The sequence below is a fragment of the Oryx dammah genome, unplaced genomic scaffold (assembly GCF_014754425.2).
Source record: "Oryx dammah isolate SB20612 unplaced genomic scaffold, SCBI_Odam_1.1 HiC_scaffold_11164, whole genome shotgun sequence".
NCBI lineage: Eukaryota > Metazoa > Chordata > Mammalia > Artiodactyla > Bovidae > Oryx > Oryx dammah.
In genome coordinates, this window is record NW_024080557.1 from 4,530,950 (window position 1) to 4,555,675 (window position 24,726).

Below are 24,726 nucleotides of genomic sequence, written 5' to 3' on the forward strand. Positions count from 1 at the left end.
CAAATTCATATGTGGGAGTCCTCTCCTGTCTCCTTGTTATTTTCAGTTATCCCTCTTTCACACCAAATTACTGAGGATGATTAACAAACACGGACATGAAAACTGACCCAACAGCTCTTTAGTCCATGTTTTGAAATGGTATAAGAGATGGTGGGTTACGTAGACATTATTGGAAAAGCTTAAGCATCTCTGGGAAGGAAGGAGGCAGCAAGTAGGGAAATTTGAATGTTCCATTTCATAAAATGCAGAGACTTGCGGTAGTGTACTTGTGGTACAGTAAATAAAAATCTCCTCTTCCTCTGCAAAGCAAGATAAATAATTGCCAGTTCTCTCAATGGATCAGGGTAGAGTGTATCAATTTCACTGTAAAACTGTGACATTGTCAAGTCTGCATAAAATATGAGGATGCCAAGATAAGTGGGTGTCAAAGTTTAATTTATAAGCCAGACCTTCATCTGTAAAATTAGATGAAAAACAAACTCACCCAAGGGACATCTGGAAGGTATTAAATGTGATGGGCTTCCCTGGTGGCTCAGACAGTAAAGAACCTGCCTGGGATGCAGGAGATGCTGGTTCAATCCCTGGGTCAGAAAGGTCCCCTAGAGAAAGGCATGGCAACCCACTCCAGTGTTCTTGCCTGGAGAATCACATGGACTGCGGAATCCTGACAGGCTATAGTCTGCTGTTGCTGCTGCTGCTAAGTCGCTTCAGTCATGTTCGACTCTGTGCGACCCCATAGACGGCAGCCCACCAGGTTCCACCATCCCTGGGATTCTCCAGGCAAGAACACAGGAGTGGGTTGCCATTTCCTTCTCCAATGCATGAAAATGAAAAGTGAAAGTGAAGTCGCTCAGTCGTGTCCGACTCCTAGCGACTCCATGGACTGCAGCCCACCAGGCTCCTCCATCCATAGGATTTTCCAGGCAAGAGTACTGGAGTGGGGTGCCATCGCCTTCTCTGACAGCCTACAGTCTATAGGGTTGCAAAGAGTCAGACGTGACCGAAGTAACTAAGCTTGCAGTATTATATGGGTTGGTCCAAAAGCTTGTTCTGGTTTTTCATAGCATCTTATAGAAACACCCAAACAAACTTTTGGGCCAACCCAACAGAACCCATCCTCACATACCTTTAGAAAGAAAAAAGAAAATAATTTACAAAATAAGTGTGGCTTTTCAGATCATCTATCTCTATAACTCACAAAAGTAGACAAGTAAGTAAAATTGAGATATCCCTCCATCGTCAACTTAGGCAAGTGGTAATTTATAATAATCATGCTATTATTTATACATCCTCTCTGAAGTAAACTCTATCTAAAGAATTTAGTTTGTTGCTTTGGTCCCACAAAAAGCTTTCTAAAATAGAAAACAATGGACATACTGTCAACACTAGAATGATATTTTAAAATATATAGAAGTATTAGGAAGAGTTTCAAGAACATCAGAATAGAGTTTGACATACTGTGTGAAAAAAAGATTAAAAATATGTGTAGCTTGGCTAAGTAAGGACTAAGCGGGAACATGACAACTGCCTGCAAATTGTTCGAAGATGTGAACACAAAGAGGTGGGGATGATGTTTGGTGGCCTTAAAGAAAAGACTCAGATTCACAAGTCAAGTTTATCTCGTTCTTTTTAATCCTGTTGGGATTGAGGACCTTACAGTGTTATACCGTTTAGGTAGAAATTCCCTAACAAAAGTGTGCAGATTTTTTTTTTTTGGAGGGGGAGCATATTATTAAATTTCAGATCATGTTAAAGCTAGATCTGAAAGGGAAACTATGTCCATAATTGTCAGTTACATCTGCATCTAATTAGAGTGACAATTGTGTCATATTAAGGGTATAAGAATGTAACTTACACAAATTATAAGGATCCAGAGGGATACAATGGCTTAGCACACTTAAGAAACGATATTACAGTTATGATTTAAAGAATATTAACAATGTACTTAAAGCAAAATACTTGGAAAGGAGATGAATAAAAATGAAAGTTCAAAGAGTTGTCATTAAATCTTAGTTGGATTAAACCAAAACCCTCAAGAAGGTCATGATGTCCTTAGCATGAAATTCAGTGCCATCAAAGTAGTACTCATTTAAAATAAATAGGTTTCTATGTCTTATTATATTTAGTAATATATTTTTATATTATGCAACTTCATATCATTTAACTGAAAGCATATTGCCATTGTGCTACCAGGGGATGTTCCAACCTGACAACCAGAGTTGGAGAAATGTTTTAGTCAACATTAGGAAACATAATCACTTAGCTAAATTAAGTAATATTATATCAAATGTGTAGTTGAATACATAGTTGCAATACAAAGACTTCTTTTCCTTAGGATATAACGAATACAGTAATGGAAAAGAGTAGCACAATGGAGGGAAAAGGTGATGCTCATTAACTACTCTGCTGCTGACCTATTTTCAATGCAAACAAGGTAAAATTTCTTACCTAGAAATGCCTTTATAACTCCAACATATTTTTTACTTACTCTAGCTCAATATTTTCTGACTCTCACTTTGTGTTTGAAAGTTGAATAAATCATTTAACTTGTACTTCTTGTACTTCTGTACTTGAAATAGTTTATATGTATGTAGATTCAAATCCTTCTTTGAAAAGACACTTTTAACTGACAAAGAATAACTAACTTACATTGGATATAATTACTTTTAGCCTTAAGACTTTGGCATGCCATCTACTACAAAATCCATGCCAGGGAATACCAGCCACACCTACCAATGAGATGGCCTTAAGAAACATACTCATTTATTTTTCCCTCTGATACTTGATAAGTCAAAATAAATGATGACTGTGTAAAGGCATTCTGATGTCTGTACAAAAAAGTAAGGAGTATCATTCTCAATGAAATTTTTAAAATTATGGTCCACATTTCAATACACTAAAAGTGCCATGTAGAGAGTTTTTTTTTCATTAAAACAGTTCAGATTTAAATAATACTGAATTAATCATGGAAAATTATATAGTATTGAATATATGTGTATTTAATAATTATTACTGACAAGAATAAACTTACTTGTAGACATAAAGTCTAAAATGATAGGCAAAAATAAAACTGGGTTGGTAGATTATGGCTGATAACTTTTATAGTTCCAAAATCCAAATTTTGGTCATATGTCTAATAAAACTATAATTTAATATATATTATTCATTCAGTAATAAAATTGTTATATGAATTTTCTTGTAGTAAACACTTCCAAAGTAAGAGAAGTAAAGCAGCTTAATTTTTCTTAGAAAAGATAACTCTTGCTTCAGTTCAGTTCAGTTCAGTCACTCAGTTGTGTCCGACTCTTTGCGACCCCATGAATTGCAGCATGCCAGGCCTTCCTGTCCATCGCCAACTCCCGGAGTTCGCTCAGACGCACGTCCATCGAATCAGTGATGCTATCCAGGCATCTCATCCTCTGTCGTCCCCTTCTCTTCCTGCCCCCAGTCCCTCCCAGCATCAGAGTCTTTTCCAATGAGTCAACTTTTTGCATGAGGTGGCCCAAGTACTGGAGTTTCACCTTTAGCATCATTCCTTCCAAAGAAATCCCAGGGCTGATCTCCTTCAGAATGGACTGGTTGGATCTCCTTGCAGTCCAAGGGACTCTCAAGAGTCTTCTCCAACACCACAGTTCAACTGCATCAATTCTTCAGCGCTCAGCCTTCTTCACAGTCCAATTCTCACATCCATACATGACCACTGGAAAAACCATAGCCTTGACTAGACGGACCTTAGTCGGAAAAGTAATGTCTCTGCTTTTGAATATGCTATCTAGGTTGGTCATAATTTTCTTCCAAGGAGTAAGCGTCTTTTAATTTCATGGCTGCAATCACCGTCTGCAGTGATTTTGGAGCCCCCAAAAATAAAGTCTGACACTGTTTCCACTGTTTCCCCGTCTATTTCCCATGAAGTGATGGGACTGGACGCCATGATCTTCGTTTTCTGAATGTTGAGCTTTAAGCCAACTTTTTCATCTCCTCTTTCACTTTCATCAAGAGGCTTTTTAGTTCCTCTTCACTTTCTGCCATAAGGGTGGTGTCATCTGCATATCTGAGGTTATTGATATTTCTCCCAGCAATCTTGATTCCAGCTTGTGTTTCTTCCAGTCCAGCGTTTCTCATGATATACTCTGCATAGAAGTTAAATAAGCAGGGTGACAATATACAGCCTTGACGCACTCCTTTTCCTATTTGGAACCAGTCTGTTGTTCCATGTCCAGTTCTAATTGTTGCTTCCTGACCTGCATACAGATTTCTCAAGAGGCAGGTCAGGTGGTCTGACACATCCCATTTTATGGATGTGGTATTACCATTTGTACTTGTTTAAATTTTAAAGTTTCCTAATCTGGGAGGGATTGGGGTAGGAGGAAAAGGGGACGACAGAGGATGAGATGGCTGGATGGCATCACTGACTCGATGGACGTGAATCTGAGTGAACTCCGGGAGTTGGTGATGGACAGGGAAGCCTGGCATGCTGTGATTCATGGGGTCACAAAGAGTCGGACACGACTGAGCAACTGAACTGAATTGAACTGAACTGAAGCCTTGCCCACACACTGCTTTTTTTCTGTGTCTTTTATTCTTCCCGTAAATTTTAGAAGATAAAAACTTAAAAAAAAAAAAAAAAGCATAACCCTGCCAAATACTAACCTTCTTCTTTAATAAAGCTGTTCTTTTCAACAGAACTCTACACATACAGATTTCTATGTGGCTCCCTGCTGACTATTTCACAGAGGTGAGTGCTTATCAACTAATGCCAATAATAGGAATCAAAATAGTTTTTTGAGTGACCATCAAGCCTCTGTTGTTTCGCAGGTATGGCTATGTGACTATCTTTTACCAAGAGAAACACAGTTGCTCTCAAGAACATAAGTGATTCAGACAGAATTGGGCTCAAGCAGAGAAGACTGTGGGTTCTTCAGGTCTGGCAGAAAAGTCCACCCACCCACAAACTGTCAGGACATTCCTCTCTTTTATTGTTGCTCCCATAGCAAGGAGAGACTCAGAGTTGTCATGCCCCTCCAAGAGAGATTTGTGACAAGTCCAAGTACAATCTGGTTCTGAAATATCTCCCTCTCACGTTTCCTCTCACCTCTCCTGCAATCATCCGCAAGACGGATTCAAGTTGCCTCTACCTGTGAGCAAGCACAGGCAGGCAGCCTCATGCCTTTGGCATCAAGTACAGAAAGAACAAAACAAATTAAAATGCTTGAAAATGTTTTGAACTTCTGTAAAGATCTTAAAGAGTTTGCTTGAAAGACGTCATTTTTAAAGTCCTTTGTTCCTAATAGAATTTTTTTTTCCCCTGTAGGAGATTGAAATGAAGGAATCATTCGAGAGAGGAAAATATTCATTTGCTAAACAGTTGAGCTTCTACCATGAGCCCCATACACATAGACACTATAGTTACTGAAGATTCAATGACTAAAATGCCCTTTTTCTTGGGAGAAACATTTCAATGGTACTTAGTGTAGGTAGTATTATATTTCAGTGGGATTTTTCTGTATGCTTCTAATGGTTAACAGTATACCCGGAGATACATTGTATAGTTTAACAGAAAGTGATACAAATGCCATATTTAGATCTGATACTGACTTTTGGGCAGTCCTAATCTATAATTGGGCTTCCTCGATGGCTCAGCGGTAAAGAATCCACCTGCCAATGCAGGAGATGCGGATTCGATCCTTGGGTTAGAAAGATCCCCTAGAGGAGGAAATGGCAACCCATTCCAGTATTCTTGCCTGGGAAATCCAGGAGTTTGACGGCTTCCTGTCCATGGAGTTGCAAAACAGTAGGATATGACTTAGCAACTAAACAACAAATCTATAGTCACTGCAAGGAAGTAAAGAAATATTTAAGCATCTGTTTTCCATCTATGGACATCTGTATCCTAACATAGAAGTGTATACATACATACATATATGTTTGTATTTCAGCTAAGATCCACTGTAAATTTGTGTCTGTTTCCATCTTAATTATGATATGTTATTATATAAGATGTGGGTACTACAGAGTATGTTTTTCCTGTCCATTTCATTCCTAGAATAAAAAGAAATTTAAAAAAATTGCTAAAGCAAAAAAGCCAAATCTGCAAAAAGATATAAAAATTGAAAAAAAATTAAAAACCAAACCCCCAAACTGTGAATGTTTCAAACAAAATGTCTGTGAAGATATCTAAACACTTATGAGATGGATAGGAGACTGAGTAGGGTTGAATAAACCTCTCTGTTAGCCTGAAGTTAGGCAATGCAGAGAGGAATCTAAGAGAAGCAGATCTAGGGCTCCAATGTAAATGGTGTTGAAAGAAATAATACAAGACTTGGATCAATTTTTACATACACCACGAAATAATCAGGAGGATCTTGCCCAATCCATCTAATCCCCTTGGCTTGGTCTTCTCTTCTGTAAAACCACTGGATCTGGACAAGTCTTATGCATAGAACAAACAGACAATGAGTGTCTGCTGGTGGTCAATACTAGAGTTTAGAAAACATTTTCATGTACACTTTTTATTTCATCTTGGCCTTATGTTATGTATGCTTAGTCACTCAGATGTGTCCGACTCTTTTGTGACCCCATGGAGTGCAGTCCACCAATCTCCTCTGACTATGGGGACTGTCCAGGCAAGAACACTGGAGTGGGTTGCCATGCCCTCCTCCAGGGGATCTTCCCAACCCAGGGATCAAATCTACGTCTCCCACATTGCAGGCAGGTTCTTTACCATCTGAGCCACCAGGGAAGCCCTGGCTTTATGTGCATCTAGTACAAAAACAATTGCAATCACATTTCACACTACAAGTCAGTGGGATTTGGGGGAGTTTATTAAGTCTAAATGTTCTGTAGATTCTCTTCCAGATGCTAAAAGTTATCTTTAAATTTTTAACTATATATTAGGCACAGGATCAAAGAGTAATACGTACAGTAGTCATGTGGACACAATACTCTTCACACTCCTCTTCCACCTCTTTCAACTCATTTCCCACCATTTCTTTCCTGTTTTCTAATATCTTCCTTCTATTACTATATACACTATTTTCCTGTTCAGTAAATATTTTAGGCTTTGTAAGCTTTACAGTTTTTGTTACAACTACTGTTGTAGTATAAAAGCATCCAAAGATACATAAACAAATGGGACTGAATACTTTCCAATAAAGTATTGTTGAAAAAGACCCTGATGCTGTGAAAGACTGAAGGCAGGAGGAGAAGGGGACAACAGAGGATGAGATGATTGGATGGCATCACCGACTCTATAGACATCAGTCTGAGCAAGCTCTGGGAGTTGGTGATAGACAGGGAAGCCTGGTGTGCTGCAGTCCATGGGGTCACAAAGAGTCAGACATGACTGAGCAACTGAACTGCACTGACTGAAGGTATTATTTACAAAGAGAGTGGACTGTATTTGGTCTGTAAGCCATGGTTTGCTAATATCTGACATAAGCTGACTTAAATTTTTTTTTTAATTGGTAATAATTCCAAAGTCCATGCAAGATATAAAGATTAAAATAATTCTGCAGCTGCTGCTGCTGCTAAGTTGCTTCAGTCGTGTCCGACCCTGTGCGACCCCACAGACGGCAGCCCACCAGGCTCCACTGTCCCCAGGATTCTCCAGGCAAGAACATCAGAGTGGGTTGCCATTTCCTTTTCCATAAAATAGTTCAGTATCACTCTTTTTTTGTCGTTCAGTCACTAAGTCGTGTCTAACTCTTTGCGGTCCCATGGGTTGCAGCACGCCAGGCTTCCCTCTCCTTCACTATCTCCCAGAGTTGGCTCACACTCATGTCCATTGATGCTATCTACCATCTCATCCCCTGTCACCCTCTTCTCCTCCTGCTCTTGGTCTTTCTCAGCTTCAGAGTCTTTTCCAGTGAGTCTGCTCTTCACATCAGGTGGCCAAAGTACTGCATTACAGGCCGATTCTTTACCATCTGAGGCACAAGGGAAGCTTCAATAACCCTCCAAAGTCATGCATTTTAAGTTTTATGTGGGCATAGGGCTATCCAATAAATTTATAATATGATCCTTTATAATAACAAGAAGCATTATTTTAGCTGATGTTACCTTTATATTTTTATGTGTGAATGAAACTGCTCACATTTGTTCACATTTATCTTACAAAGCATGTTAGGCTCTTGAAAAAGGCCTGAAGAATTTTTTTTTTTTTTTGCATGGTGGAACTGGGGTCTTCTATTTGGATATTAGATAGAAATTCTATATTTTCTTCATTAAATTAAATCTTGTATCTGGAGTTACAGTAAGTTACTAAGGCAGAAAATAAAATTAATTATTGACCCTTCAGCTATTAGATAATCAGGGATAGATACTGAATGCCATCTATCTTTTTTATTAGGTATGATGATTGATATCTTAAAGTTTCTTTTTGTGGCATCATATTGGTATGAAGCTCTTCTCCTAGCCAAATGTGAAGATCCTTGGAGTTTGTCCTTTGTTATTAATCTTTTAAGTAAAATATATCAGGAATCAGTCAACAGATGTATTTGAGCAATTATCCTTCTGTTTTGTAATTTGAATGAGATGATCAAGTGCGGGGTTTGTAACATCTCCACAAACACTCTCTCCTTGTTATGTCATCATGTTTGCATCATCTCTCGTCTTCTGCAGTAAATGCTTGTTAAAAACTCTAAAGGGATAACAAAGGGACAGGGATCACATGCAACTTCCCACTTTATAGAAAGAGGAAACTTGGACAAAATATATAAAATAATTCTTTTCAGACTTTGAAATACAAGCAGTGCAGGACTTCAGTCTCTGAAAGAAAGGGAGAAATGAGGTAGAACTTAATCTTTTTTTTTCAAACTTTAAATTTTTTATTTTGTTTTGAGGCAAAGTCGATTAACAATGTTGTGGTAATTTCAGGTGAACAGTGAAGGAACTCAGCCATATGTATACATGTATCCATTCTCCTCCAAACCCCTCTCCCGTTCAGGTTGGCATATAGCAGGCTGGAGTAGATTTCCATGTGCTATACAATAGGTCCTTGTTGGTTATCGATTTTGAATATAGCAGTGTGTACATAACCTTCCCAAACTCCCTAACTATCCCTTCTCCCCTGGCAACCATAAGTTCATTTTCTAAGTCTGTGAGTTTCTTTCCATTCTGTAAGTCAGCTGATTAGTATCATTTCTTTTTAGATTCCACATATAAGGGATGTTATACAATATTTCTCTTTCGAAATGAAGTAAAATTTAAGATCACATTATCCTGACTGGAGACACATTCTAGGTTGTGGAACAGGAAATTGGAATCCTAAGTAGAAATTAACAGTCTTGCTGAGTTGAGAACAAGTCTGGAAACTGAGAAGAAGTCATCAAGTCTAAGCTGGTGGAAAGTTGTGTGGCATAGTTTTAGGGAGGAGGGAATCATGAAAAAAATTTTCTATGATCTCTGGAATACAAACATGCATATATGTGTGGCAGAATCCATAAGACAATATAACTGGCATTCTGTGAGTTGGGCTGCTCTCAGATCTCATGCAGGACTGAGAATCATTTAAGTCCCCATCAGTCAGAATGGAAATTTCTTCATGGTCAATTGGAAAATTTATTGGAAACTGTAGAAGGGTTGGTTCTTGTAGTAAGACTAAAATGTCCCAAAAGTAAATTCTACTTGAGACCCACACAAACAAAGCTTAGAAATTAAAATGAGCCTCAGAAGATCAAGCCAAAATGAGAGTACTTAACAGTTTCTCAGAACAAAGCCATCCGGAAATGTAACCTTAAAAATTCACAGAGCTCAGCATCCAATGAAAGATTATCAGCCATTCTAGAAGTAGGAGAGTTTGACCTATAACAGGGTGGCAAAAATCAGTCATTAGAAACAGATAAAAATAATAGCAAAGAAAAAATTAGTAGACAAAAGCATTGAAGAGCTATTGTAATCATATGATACTAGTTAAAGGAAAACAGCTGGTAGATGGAAATATGGAGGTTGTATACAGCATCAAGATGAATGTCTAAGGGAGAAAATTATAATAGCTCAAGTGAGATATTTGCTGAATATGGGGTGTTTTAATTGAAATACAGTTAAGTTACTATATTGTATTACGTTCAGATGTACAGCAAAGTGATTCAGCTATCTGTATCTTTTCAGAATCTTTTTTATTATAGATTATTACAAGATATTTGATATAGTTCTCTGTGCTATAAAATACTGTGAAACAATACAGTATTAGTTCCCTCACAAAGAAGCAGGAAAATGTAAAGTGTCCTGAAAGGAAGAGAAAAATGAATAAGGCCATTGGGAGGAATAAGGCCATATGCAAGATGAATTAGATGTTGGAATTATCAGAGGACTTTAAAGCTGCTGATAAAACTTTTTCAGTTAGATGACAAAGTATGTTGGTAATAAATAAAATACTAAAAACTCAGTGCAGAGAAATGGAAGATGTGAAAAAAAAAGTGCCCAGTAGAAATTTTAGAAATGAAATACATTCTGTCTTAAATTAAAAATTCATAGGATGGCCTTAATGAGATAACAAAAGTGCTCAAGAGTCTTGTCAGTAAACTTGACAAGAGATCATTACAAGTTATGTAATTTGAAATAAAAGAAGAAAAATATTGAAAAAGTAAGCAGAGTTTAAAGTGCCAGTGGAATAATAGCAAAAGTTATACGTGTGCGTAACTGGAGTATTGGAAAGACAAGAAAGTAAAGAGCAGAAAAAAATAGTCAAATATACAATGGCCAAAAACTTCCAAAATTTAATGGCAGACATATATTTACAACATCAAAAAACAGTGTATGCCAAAAAAGGGTGAATGAAAGGAAGCCAATTTATACACATCACACTGACTCTGATTAAAATTAAAGATTAAAAAAATTCTTAGAAGAATCCTGGGGAAAAAAATATAGGAGGAAAAATGATTCAAATGACTGAAGACTTCTCATTTGAAACTATGTAAGTCAGAAGACAGACCAGCTTTCTTTTTTGACAGAAAAAAAAAAAATCTGTCAACTCAGAAATATTTAGCTTCCAAAATATCCATCAATAATTAAGGCAAAATAAACACATTTCAAATAATAGAAAATTAAACAAGTTGTCAATAGCAGATTGACAGTAGAAGAGATAATAAAAGGTCTTTAGTCTGAGGAAAATGAAAAGAAGGAACTTTTGATCTTCATAGAAGAAGAAAATGCTTCAGGGGTGGCAAATCTATGTAAATATTAAGAAACATGTTCATTCTAATATTTTTTAAATTTCATAGAATTACTTAAAGTAAAATTTATATATTCTTTTGGGAGTTGTGACTGTGGCTCAGATCATGAATTCCTTAATGCCAAATTCAGACTTAAATGGAAGAAAGTAGGAAAAACCACTAGACCATTCAGGTATGACCTAAATCAAATTCCTTACAAATATACAGTGGAAGTGAGAAATAGATTTAAAAGACTAGATGTGATAGACAGAGTGCCTGATGAATTATGGACGGAGATTCGTACATTGTACTGGAGACAGGGATCAAGACCATCCCCATGGAAAAGAAATGCAAATAAGCAAAATGGCTGTCTGAGGAGGCCTTACAAATAGCTGTGAAAAGAGAGAAGCAAAAAGCAAAGGAGAAAAGGAAAAATATAAGCATCTGAATGCAGAGTTCCAAAAAATACCAAGGGGAGATAAGAAAGCCTTCCTCAGCAATCAGTACAAAGAAATTTAGGAAAAGAACAGAATAGGAAAGACTAGAGATCTCTTCAAGAAAATTAGAGATACCCAGGGAAAATTTCATGCAAAGATAGGCTCGATAAAGAACAGAAATGGTATGGACCTAACAGAAGCAGAAGATATTAAGAAGAGGTGGCAAGAATACACAGAAGAACTGTAAAAAAAAGAGCTTCATGACCAAGATAATCATGATGGTGTGACACTCACCTAGAGCCAGACATCTTGGAATATGAAGTCAAGTGGGCCTTAGAAAGCATCACTATGAACAAAGCTAGTGGAGGTGATGGAATCCAGTTGAGCTATTTCAAATCCTGAAAGATAATGCTGTGAAAGTGCTGCACTCAATAGGCCAGCAAATTTGGAAAACTCAGCAGTGGCCACAGGACTGGAAAAGGTCAATTTTCATTCCAATCCCAAAGAAAGGCAATGCCAAAGAATGCTCAAACTACTGCACAATTGCACTCATTTCACACCCAATAAAATAATGTTCAAAATTTTCCAAGCCAGGCTTCAGCAATACGTGAACCGTGAACTTCCAGATGTTCAAGCTGGTTTTAGAAAAGGCAGAGGAACCAGAGATCAAATTGCCAACATCTGCTGGATCATCAAAAAAGCAAGAGAGTTCCAGAAAAACATCTATTTCTGCTTTATTGACTATGCCAAAGCCTTTGACTGTGTGGATCACAATAAAGTGTTGAAGATTCTGAGAGAGATGGGAATACCAGATCACCTGGCCTGCCTCTTGAGAAACCTATATGCAGGTCAGGAAGCAACAGTTAGAACTGGACATGGAACAACAGACTGGTCCCAAATAGGAAAAGGAGTCCATCAAGGCTGTATATTGTCACCCTGCTTATTTAAGTTATATGCAGAGTACATCATGAGAAATGCTGAGCTGGAAGAAGCACAAGCTGGAATCAAGATTGCCGGGAGAAATATCAATAACCTCAGATATGCAGATGACAAAACACCCTTATAGCAGAAAGTGAAGAAGAACTAAAGAGCCTCTTGATGAAAGTGAAAGAGGAGAGTGAAAAAGTTGGCTTAAAGCTCAACATTCAGAAAACAAAGATCATGGCATCTGGTCCCATCACTTCATGGGAAATAGACGGGGAAACAGTGGAAACAGTGTCAGACTTTATTTTTTGGGCTCCAAAATCACTGCAGATGGTGACTGCAGCCATGAAATTAAAAGACGTTTACGAAAAGGAAAGTTATGACCAACCTAGAAAGCATATTGAAAAACAGAGACGTTACTTTGCCAACCAAGGTCCGTCTAGTCAAGGCTATGGTTTTTCCACTGGTCATGTATGGATGTGAGAATTGGACTGTGAAGAAGGCTGAGCACTGAAGAATTGATGCTTTTGAACTGTGATGTTGGAGAAGACTCTTGAGAGTCCCTTGGACTCCAAGGAGATCCAATCAGTCCATTCTGAAGGAGATCAGCCCTGGGATTTCTTTGGAAGGAATGATGCTAAGGCTGAAACTCCAGTACTTTGGCCACCTCATGTGAAGAGTTGACTTATTGGAAAAGACTCTGATGCTGGGAGGGATTGGGGGCAGGAGGAGAAGGGGATGACAGAGGATGAGATGGCTGGATGGCATCACTGACTCGATAGACATGAGTCTGGGTGAACTCCAGGTGTTAGTGATGGACAGGAAGGCCTGGCATGCTGCGATTCATGGGGTCGCAAAGAGTTGGACATGACTGAACGACTGAACTGAACTGAACTGAACACATTAAACTTGTTACATTTGACAACCTTAGAACAAAAGGTTTCAAGTGGAGGGAATAAACAAATTCCCTACATTTTATTTGGGGTGATAAAATACTTATTGCAATTTGACTGTGAAAAGTTAAAGTTGTGTATTTTAATCCCTGGAGCCACTGGTAGATAGATACAAAGCAATATGGGTAAAAAAAGAGGAACTGATAAATTAGAATGGAATTTTAAAAAATATTTTCAGTTCAGTTCAGTTCAGATCAGTCGCTCAGTCGTGTCCAACTCTTTGCGACCCCATGAATTGCAGCATGCCAGGCCTCCCTGTCCATCACCAACTCCTGGAGTTCACTCAAACTCATGTCCATTGAGTCGGTAATGCCATCCAGCCATCTCATCCTCTGTCGTCCCCTTCTCCTCCTGCCCCCAATCCCTTCCAGCATCAGGGTCTTTTCCAGTGAGTCAACTCTTCGCATGAGGTGGCCAAAGTACTGGAGTTTCAGCCTTAGCATCATTCCTTCCAAAGAACACCCAGGACTGATCTCCTTTAGGATGGACTGGTTGAATCTCCTTGCAGTCCTAGGGACTCTCAAGAGTCTTCTCCAACACCACAGTTTATTTAAATCCTCTCAAATAAGACATGAGAAAGAAACAGGGTACCAAAGCATAGAAGAACAAACAGAACTCTATTAGTAAAATAGTTGACCAGTATCTGACTATATCAAGAACTATATTAAATGTTAATAGAGTAAAATTATTACACTTTAAGGCAGAGATGATCAAAATGGATAAAAAAACAGAATCAACTATCAAAGACAGTGACTTTTTTCAAGTAACCCTTATTTTACATAATAATAACCCCCATGCACAAGAGTAAGTGAAGTGAAGTGAAGTGAAAGTCACTTAGTCCTGTTAGACTCTTTGTGACCACATGGAGTGTACAGTCCATGGAATTCTCCAGGCCAGAGTAGTGGAGTGGGTAGCCTTTCCCTTCTCCAGGGGATCTTCCCAACCCAGGGACGCACCAGAGTGATGTTGCTGGCAATGCTCCAAAGAAGCTGTGAAATGCTTCCTTTCAGTAAAAAAAGGAAAGGTCCCAGTTTCATTTGCCTGTCTGTAGTCTTGTGGCTCATGGTAAAGAATCTGCCTGCAATGAGGGAAGCCTAGGTTCAATGCTTGGGTCAGGAAGATCCCCTGGAGAAGAGAATGGATACCCACTCCAGTATTCTTGCCTGAAGAATCCCATGGACAGAGGAGCCCAGTGGACCATATAGTCCACGGGACTGCAAAATGTTGGACACAACTAACAACTAATTTTCATTTTTTCTCACTTTCATTCCTGTATGTATATATTTATGTATGTATGACCATTTGCCAGTATGTATTCCTACCAGACCAGGGACATCCCAAGTGCCTCAGTGGTAAAGAATCTGCCTGTCAATGAAGGAGACCAGGTATAAGACAGGAGTTTGATACTTGGGTTGGTAAGGTACCCTGGAGGAGGAAATGGCAACCCACTCCAGCACTGTTGCTTGGAAACTCCCATGGACAGAAAAGCCTGGAGGACTGCAGTCCATGGGGTCGCAAAGAGTTGGACACGACTTAGTGACTGAGCAGACACAATTAATTATATAATTAGTTTTTTCCTCCCCTGCCCCCACACAGTATATTATAAATCCACGATGGAAAGCAATCATTTCACTATCAATGGCAAAATGAGGGACTGGCACTTCGCAGTCCTTCACTATGCTTTCTGAATAAATAAACACATTGTACCAGTGAATGGATTTTAACCATCTGCTGTTACATACAACATGAGCTTTTTGAGGGTAGGGCACTGATTTGATTTTGGTCTATATGTCTTAGTAAATGACATATAAACCTGTTCAACAAAAGTTTAAGAATACAAATTGAAACTGGTAAAAATTGTGACAAAAGGACAGACATAGCAAATAGTGGCAGGGTTGACAATGGGGTGAAAAACCAATGGCTATCGTGGATAATTCTCCTTTTGCGACTAAAACAGATAAGTCCAGAAACTAAGACTCACCAAACCTAACAGTGGTTTTGAAGGGAATATATTATTCAAATCCCTTATGATTATACAGTGGAAGTGAGAAATAGATTTAAGGGCCTAGATCTGATAGATAGAGTGCCTGATGAACTATGGAATGAGGTTTGTGACATTGTACAGGAGACAGGGATCAATACCATCCCCATGGAAAAGAAATGCAAAGAAGCAAAATGGCTGTCTGGGGAAGCCTTACAAATAGCTGTGAAAAGGAGAGAGGCAAAAAGCAAAGGAGAAAAGGAAAGATATAAGCATCTGAATACAGAGTTCCAAAGAATAGCAAGAGATAAGAAAGCCTTCTTCAGTGATCAATGCAAAGAAATCGAGGAAAACAACAGAATGGGAAAGACTAGAGATCTCTTCAAGAAAATTAGAGATATCAAGGGAACACTTCATGCAAAGATGGGCTCGATAAAGGACAGAAATGGTATGGACCTAACAGAAGCAGAAGATATTAAGAAGAGGTGGCAAGAATACACAGAAGAACTGTAAAAAAAAGAGCTTCACGACCAAGATAATCATGATGGTGTGACACTCACCTAGAGCCAGACATCTTGGAATATGAAGTCAAGTGGGCCTTAGAAAGCATCACTACGAACAAAGCCAGTGGAGGTGATGGAATTCCAGTTGAGCTGTTTCAAATCCTGAAAGATGATGCTGTGAAAGTGCTGCACTCAATATGCCAGCAAATTTGGGAAAACTCAGCAGTGGCCACAGGACTGGAAAAGGTCAGTTTTCATTCCAATCCCAAAGAAAGGCAATGCCAAAGAATGCTCAAACTACTGCACAATTGTACTCATCTCACATGCTAGTAAAGTAATGCTCAAAATACTGCAAGCCAGGCTTCAGCAATACGTGAATCGTGAACTCCCTGATGTTCAAGCTGGTTTTAGAAAAGGCAGAGGAACCAGAGATCAAATTGCCAACATCTGCTGGATCATCAAAAAAGCAAGAGTTCCAGAAAAACATCTATTTCTGCTTTATTGACTATGCCAAAGCCTTTGACTGTGTGGATCACAATAAACTGTGGAAAATTCTGAAAGAGATGGGAATACCAGACCACCTAACCTGCCTCTTGAGAAATCTGTATGCAGGTCAGGAAGCGACAGTTAGAACTGGACATGGAACAACAGACTGGTTCCAAATAGGAAAAGGAGTCCATCAAGGCTGTATATTGTCACCCTGCTTATTCAACTTCTATGCAGAGTACATCATGAGAAACGCTGGGCTGGAAGAAACACAAGCTGGAATCAAGATTGCCGGGAGAAATATCAATAACCTCAGAGATGCAGATGACACCACCCTTATGGCAGAAAGTGAAGAGGAGCTAAAAAGCCTCTTGATGAAAGTGAAAGAGGAGAGTGAAAAAGTTGGCTTAAAGCTCAACATTCAGAAAACGAAGATCATGGCATCCAGTCCCATCACTTCATGGGAAATAGATGGGGAAACAGTGGAAACAGTGTCAGACTTTATGTTTTTGGGCTCCAAAATCACTGCAGATGGTGACTGCAGCCATGAAATTAAAAGACACTTACTCCTTGGAAGAAAAGTTATGACCAACCTAGATAGCATATTCAAAAGCAGAGACATTACTCTGCCGACTAAGGTCCATCTAGTCAAGGCTATGGTTTTTCCTGTGGTCATGTATGGATGTGAGAGTTGGACTGTGAAGAAGGCTGAGCACCGAAGAATTGATGCATTTGAACTGTGGTGTTGGAGAAGACTCTTGAGAGTCCCTTGGACTGCAAGGAGATCCAACCAGTCTGTTCTGAAGGAGATCAGCCCTGGGATTTCTTTGGAAGGAATGATGCTGAAGCTGAAACTCCAGTACTCTGGCCACCTCATGAGAAGTGTTGACTCATTGGAAAAGACTTTGATGCTGGGAGGGATTGGGGGCAGGAGAAGAAGGGGACGACCGAGGATGAGATGGCTGGATGGCATCACCAGCTCGATGGACATGAGTCTGAGTGAACTCCAGGAGATGGTGATGAACAGGGAGGCCTGGTGTGGTGTGATTCATTGGGTCACAAAGAGTCGGACATGACTGAGCGACTGACTGAACTGAAGGAAAGGGTGGTAAGTTATGACAAGGAAGTCAATTGAGCAAAAGCAAAGAAATGGTTGAGTCAGGGTGAATGAAAGATAAACTACCTACTCTTCTAAATTTTTTCCTAGACATACAGTACTCATCTGAACACAGATGGTGAGAGGACAGATGAGAAGTGCTATCTGAAACACAATAGCAGAAAGGAATCATGCCTGTGAAGAATTACATCTACTTCTAAGCCAACCTTAGTCCTTTGAGGACCAACACTCTTGAGGGACAACACTTGCCTAGGACATGTGCTTTCATGAGTGGCATCTTAGCTACACAGCAATCCCAAGCAGTGTTTTCATTTCCTCTTTCATTCTTGGGTAGATATTAATACTAGTTTTATAGTCTGAAGTGGAGTGTTGAGCCAATAGAGAGGCTCTTTTCAGTGTAGACATTAAGTAGGAAATAATCCTTTGGGCAAAAGGAGTTCAAAGCATCTATGTCATTGCCTACACTGCAGAGGATTAGTATACAGCAATGAAGGAGGGGATCTCTGATCTCACAGAGAGAAAGAGAAGCAAGTACCCATCAGTGGGCTTGCTTTCAAAATGATTTGCAGAATGCTAAACTTTCTATGGATGTCAATTGTTGAAGATTTAGAATTTTTTTAAGAAAGTGCATGTGCTAAAACCAAAACTTACACATGAGGCCTTGAAACAAGAAGCAGTCATTATAACATAGACCAAACGGCATGGAACAGAAGCTTGGTAGGACATGCACGTGAAGACCTCAGTGTGGCCAGAACATGCTTGGCCATACTTGCTGAAGGTTGTCAGGGCTCCCTTTATTGGCGTGCTGGAGACTAAGACCAAAATCTTGTGTGGTTCAGTGTGATTCTTCCTATTCAAGAACAATTTACTTTAATATTTTTTCATAGGTAAAAATCTATAGTGATCGTAAATGCCCAAGTGGTAGACTTAAATTAATAATACATTATTTGTTCATAATTATATAGTAAAGATAACCAAAAATGCTATTGATTCACTGATACAATTTTGAAAAATTCTGAAGAAGCCAGCCTCTAGACCATTAACTAGCTTTTGGGGAGTGGTATAAATTAGCCAAAATCGATATAAACACTTGAAATGCAACTATCACAAGTAAGGGTAATTTTAAGATACGAAACAATCTCGATGAAAGAAAATGAGATATTGGGCTACTAAGGACAGATCTTCATAAAAATATCCAAAGGAGACATTGCCTGATGGTACATTACCATATGCTCCCCTAGAGATTACAACCAGACTTTGCTCCTACAGATAGGAAAACCAGGTTAAGAAAAATCCAAAACTAAAAAACAAAAAAATAAGCAAACCAGAAACATCACATCGTCTGCACGTTATATGGATAAGGCTCATTACTACTCAGATGTCCTGTGTGTTCTGCAACCCTGATGTTTTCTAGTCTGGTAGGGTTTTTTTCTCCTCTTTGTTCAGAAGATTTGTCTTTCCTGTATAATATAAAGCAGAGCCGATCAGATGGCCAGTGCAGTTTCTTTGAAATGTAGCCAAGTGAAGGTTGAGGCATGTCCATGCCCTTGTCTGGTGGCTCTTTTAAATCTTCATGCTATACACTTTAAAGACTGAGGCTGACGAAATAGCCTCCAGGACTGAAGGTACTTTGTACATAATATGTCAGATGTCTGGGAGGGGTCGCTGATTGTTTACCTTTGAATTGCTTTCCCTCTGAGGGACGTGTGAGTTAACATTACAGCGTTCCATGGGTGGGGGGTGGTGATGCCTATGCTGTCATCCTGTAGGGTATCCCTTCCCAGTGAGGGAACAGCATCTCTTTCACACAGCTAGTAAATCTGAAAGTTAAGTCTAGAAGGATCCTAGTATCATAACTTTAACAAATCATATACTTGGATTACTCCAGAACAAGTCAAAGCATACACAATGCTGATATCACCAGCTCATTCTCCTGTCTTAAAAGGTGGTTTACACTACTGAAAAAGAATTAAATATCCAGATAATGTAAGTAGGATAGATGAAGACTGAAAAAAAAAATCAATGAACCAATGTGTTGCATCATATCGAGGCCTGTGACAGAGTGAAAGAAAGAGTGAAGAAGAATAAAAAAGTGGTTTACAAGCATTCTATATTCCTAAGACGACTAAAAAAATTTTCCCTAGAATTTTCCCTATATGACAGCTATCAATCTCACTGAAGTTCAGATTACAGTGTGTGTGTGCATGCTAAATTGCTTCAGTAATGTCTGACTCTTTGCAGCTCTATGGACTGTAGCCCGCCAGACTCCTCTATCCATGGGATTCTCCAAGCAAGAATACTGGAGTGGGTTGCCACACCCTCCTCCAGCCTATCTTCCTGACCCAGAACATGTGTCTCTTATGTCTCCTGCACTGGCAGGCAGGTTCTTTACCACTAACACCAACTGGGAACCCTTCATATTACAGTACTAGTCAACAACTAAAAGACTTTTTTCCACTCCCAGGGTGACTATTTTATACATATTCTGTATTTAATTGGATTTAACTTTCTGGGATTTTTATTTTAGGTCATGGAGACAAGCAATGTGAAAATCATCTTCCTTTGTTTGTTGTGTGCACAAACCAATTAAATCAATGTTTTCATATTAACTATTTGCATAATTAAGGTGATTGGCTCTATCTACCTTTATCTTATAATCAATACTTTCCCTATTATGCTCAAACACTGAATCTGTTTAAGCATATCTAATCCAAACCACATTGATTTCAACATGCTGGGAAAATCTTCCTCTCTGCTAATGAAATTTCAAAAGTCATTTTAAGCACTTATAGAGTGAAACATAGTATAAATACCTAAAAGTGTGAACATGAATATAATAATTAGAATATCTGGTCTCTGTTTGCTTCACATTAAAGCTGAATAACATGAAAGTAAGACTTATTACCCAAGTTCATTGCTTATTATTTTCTTATCTCAATATAATCCTTTAGAAGGAATCCTGAATATTGCTTATTACATCTTACAATCACTGAGTTGTCACAATCTCTGCAAACCACCCCAATGGAGGGACTGGCAGGGATACAAATAATGAAGAGACATTTTTTCTAATAGCTTCACCCTAAATTTACCCATCCTCTTTCTTTTCAAGAAAAGAAAGAAACTTGTCAAGTTTTACTTTTTCTCACTTCGATGGAAAATGAAAAGTCTAATTAATGACTGAATATCATTGACATTCAACATATGATGATATATTGAGTTGGCCCACAAAGGGTTTTCTGCAAGGCATCATGGAAAAATCCAAATTAACTTTTTGGTCAACCCAATACATTACAGTCTTTGCAAGTCTAAGAGTAATTTCCACAGAAAAAGGCTAGATGCAGCTCCTTTTGCAGACTTCTGCACCCTGTCCTTTTGGCCATCATAACACTTGCTACACTGTTTGCTCTTTGCTGGTTTTACTTTCCTGTTTTCTCTACTAGACCAGAGCTCCTGGAAGCAAGATCCATGTTCTATGTATGAATCCTTGTATTTCAGTGTCTATTGACCATATTAACAATGCCTGCTAATACATATATATTGAATGATTATTTAAGTTCTTAAAGAAGATGGTCAATGAATAAGAGAAAACAAATTACTGACTTGTATAGAGTAAAAAAATAATTGCTTAAGGCAATTAACAGAAACAGTTTACAGATAGATATCTGGCATTGTTGGAGGGCATCCATTAAGTTACCTGAAATATGACATTATAAATGTCTAAAATTACATTTTTAAACATATACTCATTCTTGCTTTAAACTCCAACTTGTGAAATGTTAAATTTCTACAAACTTTGCACAGACTTAATGAGATGAAGCCAACTAAGACCCAGAAGGGTTTGAAAATGCTCAGTGAAAGGAAAAAAATTTTTCCCAGGGTAACCACAGTGCACCCTAAAAAACTGATTATGTATCAGAAGATAGAGGGGATTCAGGATGAGGATACCTATTATTTGTGTTAGGAAAACAGGATGTATAACAGCTGAGTAGTAGACTTGCTGTTTGACTTACTAGATAAGTATTACTGGAATTATTTTATAATAGCTTGAATTTATCTTCATTATGCTAATTTTAGCCCAAGACCCTGAAATTTCATTCTTGAAGGAAAATATTCAGAAGAATTATCTTAAATAATCAATATGTTAATTGATTATTAACATGGTCCAGTGGTGAAGGCTTTGCCTTCTATTGCTGGGAGTGCGGTTCCATTCCTGATCAAAAAGCTAAGATCTCATATGCCTTGCAGTCAGAAAAATCAAAACATAAAGGGAAGCAATATTGTAACAAATTCAATAAAAACTTTAGAAATGGTCCACATTAAAAAAAAAAGTCTTTTAAAAAATGCTTTAATGTTCTAAAATTTTGCTTTAGCCCTTCAGGGACCCAATGCTGAGGGCTTAAAATTTTTTATTGCAAAAGCAACATGCTCATGTAAATGCTTCTCTAACCCTTTGCTTAATTTCTTTCTTTCTTTTTTACCAAGATGGAAACAAGGATTTTATATTTATTTATTTATTTTTGCCCTTCACTTATTTTCTTATAAGACCCATGCTATCCAACACATTCCTCTTTTTCTCTGTGTGTGTATTCATCGTTCAGTCATGTTGGACTCTTTGTGACCTCATGGACTATAGCCCATCAGACTTGTCTGTCCATGAGATTATCCAGGAAAGAATACTGGAGTGGGTAGCCATTCCATTCTCCAGGGAATCTTTCCATTCCAGGGATCAAACCCAGGTCTTCTACATTGCAGGCAGATTTTTAACCATCTGAGCCACCAGCAAAGCCTCCTCTTTATCTTTGTGATTTCAGAATTACTGGCTCACATCATGTTCCCTTGATCATGCATTTTCTTTTCTCTGATCTATGATGACCGCTCTTCATCCTTTGCTCTGAATGGGCTTGCTGTGCCTGGGAGAGCAGAGACTCTCTCCTGGTTACAAGGAGCCCTTTCTTGTATGTTTCAAAACCTTTGATATGACAAACAGATTCCTGTAACATGTAACTGCACAAGACATTTTTTTTCCCCATATGTCTGTTTTCTTTCCATTTCAGACACTTGTTATCTAAATAATGACACAGTACCTTGATTATGGGTGTGTATACATGGATACGGTGTCAAGAGTCTGGATTTTTGCTTTCAAATAAATAGCTCATGACATTGAAAAAAGAACAATACACAAATTTTTTTAAATGTTTCATTTGTTTAGGGATAGTAATAGCCTGGGCTTCCCTGGTGGCTCAAAGGGTAAAGAATCTGCCTTAATGAAGACAATCACAAGAGCAAAAAACAAGTGGTTATATTACACAATAGTCATTTAAATAAGATCCTAATTTGCTGTTTATGTTTATTATCGATGTTAATATTATTGATATTTTTACCACACTGATAATTTAGTGTAGAGATATCATTTGGAAGTAACAAAATTATATGTGAAATGTTATTTTCTTGCGAATGGATACCTTGGTACTAAATTTGTATGCCTAGTTGAGAGTCAAATTCCTGTTACTATAATCAGCGATCTTTCAAAAGTAATAATATAAATGTGCCATTCATAAAAACAAAAACCAAATACAAATCTTTTAGATAACAAAGCAGATAAGTTCAGCCGTGAATATTTGCATTACAAAAGGATGAAACTTCACACACACACAAGATATGCTGCTGAGTTGCCTTAAAAACCCTTCCCAGCATTTTAAAAACAGGATTGGATTTATTTTAAAACCGATTAACTTTTCAGGAACACATCTTTCTGTAAAATGAGGCAAATCTGTATATTTCCACACTTTATAATTTACCAAGCCACTGACTTGCACACCGTTGGCCTATTTGGATTTAAGGGGAATAGTCATAAATGCTACTGCAGATATTTTTCAGAGGTTTGAAAGAACGCATTTCTGTAAGGCGGAGTTCAAGAAATGCAAAAGTCACCAGATCTTTAAAGAGAACTTCAAAACCATGTCAAGACTTCATGAAATTCCATCAAATAAGACATGAAAGTACATTACCTAGAAAAATATTATTTCTTGGTTAGTTGTGTATGACAGTGCAAGAGATCAGCGAACAGCAAAGGTATTTTTTCCCCTTTCTGACAGATAGGGAGACAGTAAAGAAAAATGAAAGAAGCTTGCCTGAAGCAGCACCCAAAGCAATAACTTTTATGTCTCCCTTTGTGTCATCCTGGAAGCTGGATTAACTTATCTCCTTAAACACACTACTGAATAAAAAAGAAAAAACTGCAGCAATTAAGAAATAGTATTGGCTGACTATTAGGAGAATGAGACCAAATTTCATTGATTATTATCTTATATAACTTATTCCTTTGGAGAAGGGAAGGGTGGGAAAGGAGCAGGGAATGCTAATAATGGGAGGGGGAAATAGAACAGTCCATGATATTCAAGCGCTATGTCCAGAGCCTCATAAAAATTGAAATGGAAAAAAAAAAATCTTAGAAAGGAAGTATATTGGATAAAGACTAGCAATTGTGCCATTTGGTCAAATAAATGGCAAATTTAGATCTGGAGAAGCCTCTGATTTACGGCCTATAAATCTTTCTACAAAATATTTCATATCCATTTAATTCTCCCCATCTCTACTATCAGCACTGGGTTTAAGCCTCTGTCATCCATCACATGGATTATTTAGAGCATGGTCTCCCCGGAGCCACATTTGTCTCTTCCTACTTTCCTCATAGCAATTACATCACTTCCCAATTCCCAACTTTCGGACAAATTCCTGCTGTAGTGACAATATAACCCTAAACAACAACTTGGCCTGGGAGGCCCTGTAAGCCTGGTTTGTATCTGCTTCTCTATTTCACTCCCTTACCACTGGGCACTACAGCTTTGTACTAAGGAAGATCAAAATTCCCCTCATGTTCCTTTCATCAGTATGAATACTTAAGTTACAAGTGACAGAAAGCTTTGCTCAAAATGGCTGAAAACAAGTAACAGGGCTAATGAAGAGTGTTTTAAAAAAGGAATTTCCATGATCATTGCAGCACTGTTTACAATAACCAGGATACGAAAGCAACCTAAATGTCCATTGACAGAAGAATGGATAAAGAAGATGTGGCACATATGTACAATGAAATATATATTCAGTTCAGTTCAGTTCAGATCAGTCGCTCAGTCGTGTCCGACTCTTTGCAACCCCATGAATCGCAGCACGCCAGG